The following is a 1,979-nucleotide window of genomic DNA, read 5'->3' as shown; positions in this document are numbered from 1 at the left end:
ATATTCTTATTATTATTATTATTATTATTATTATTATTATTGTTATTATTATTATTATTATTATTATTATTATTATTTTCTACGGTATTTTTTTCTCACAAAAAACACACGTAAAATGAGAATGTTTTTGAATCATGATTCTGAATTTATAAACCAAACGTCCACTTAGACTGAAAAAATCACAAAATCACAGTTTGATTCAATTTTTGTGTTGCCCGTCCTCCATGGTTGAGTGACTATTTCCAAAACTAAAATACCAATTATCTCGGTTCGGCAGCAATCTCTCGCTATTACAACCCAGCCCAAACTGAGAACACCTAAACGATGAATTATTTTCCCCTTTATTTTCTGACCTATTCACTCGATCATTGTCGTTGATTTAATCCGGCAAAATAAAACATAAAAACGTTAAATATCTTTGTATTATCGTCCTCTTAGTTACCATGTGAACTCTCAAGTATGACATGAGATGAAGAGGAAGAAGAATGGAGAGGGTTGGAAAGATGGAGAATGTGAAGGATGAAGAGAATATTTATAATAATCTGTTATGATGTTTGGTAGGAAGGAGAAGAGTTGAAATGATAGATAATAATTATTTGTTTAATTATTATATTGTCTATTTTACTATTTGTTAATAATTTCTTTTGAGGGGTAAAAGTTTCATTTTAGTTTAATTTTTAGTGAATTGATTGCATCCTTCACTTCATAGAAGGATCCAAAATGGTGAGCCTGAATGGAAAAAGTCTCCCTCCGTATCTCCTCTCCCTCCTCTCTTTCCTCCGATCAAACAAGGAAATTACCCTCTCCCTCCACCACTCTCCCTCCATCTACATCTCCCTTCTTCCAACCAAACATAAAGTGTATATGAACACTTTTACATTATAGGTTAACGATATGCAATGTCACTCCTTTTAAGGAAAAAGAATTGCCATATGAGGGGTAAAATTCCTTTTGGTCTAAGCATGTGTAGATATAATAAAGTTTATTCCAAAAAAAAAAAAGAAGAAATTAGAAGTATTGTTAGTAATTTGCTTTTTAATTAATAGCTCTAATTAAGAAATATTCATAATTGAATCATTTAACAAAGAGATCACGGCTACGGCCTACTACCCTCAAATCTAACTCTATCATGCTCCACTCTTATCAAATTTGTTCTACATTCCGATATCAAGTTCAAAATAATATTGGTTTCCTTTTAAAAAAAATACAAAATATGTATTGGTTAATTAGCAATAAGGTGGTGCTAATTAATGGTTAAGAAACAACAATAGGGTTGTTAAGGGAAAAAAAAGGGGTAATAGTCGCATGATAGAGCTTATTCCCCCGACTCTGGACCTGAAATATCGGTCACAAGCACAACGCAGGATAGCAACAGAGCACACACAATTGATGAATTGCTGACATTCTGCGGTTATTTCTTGAAGTACGTGAGAACCAGTTTTCGTATGATCATTAATGCGACTTCTCTACCAAGCAATCTCTCTCAAAGTTAGAAAAAGATTTCGATACATTCATTAAAAAAATAAAAAAAAAATAAAAAAAAAACTCTCTAAAGTAAATAATATGTATATTTATGAACGTTAAAATCAGTTAAAATTACTTAATTTTTCATACGAAACGATACGCATATGTATATATTATACTCTAAGTATATTAGCGGAGTGTCATCGTTATCTCTTTTTAGTCTTAGAAGACGTTTGGTTCATAGATTAGAATCATGTTATTATAATTATTTTTTATTTACGTGTATTTTTTGTGAAAAAAAACACTGTAACGAATCATAAATTATAATTCAAATCATAGTTTAAATCCTCCAATCAAACGTCTCCTTAATTTACTGAATCTTTAAGTTTTCCGCCTAAGTCCTATCATTGACATATTTACACGTCAGTACTTTACCAGCGGGGCCAGTTTGGCCTTCTAATATTAACGGAAGATATCTCAAATCCAAAACTCGTATATAATGCACAGAGCAGAAT

Source organism: Morus notabilis, unplaced genomic scaffold, assembly GCF_000414095.1.
Source record: "Morus notabilis unplaced genomic scaffold, ASM41409v2 Scaffold615, whole genome shotgun sequence".
Classification (NCBI taxonomy): Eukaryota; Viridiplantae; Streptophyta; class Magnoliopsida; order Rosales; family Moraceae; genus Morus; species Morus notabilis.
The sequence above is the reverse complement of the archived record's forward strand: the minus strand, read 5'-3'. Positions refer to the sequence as shown.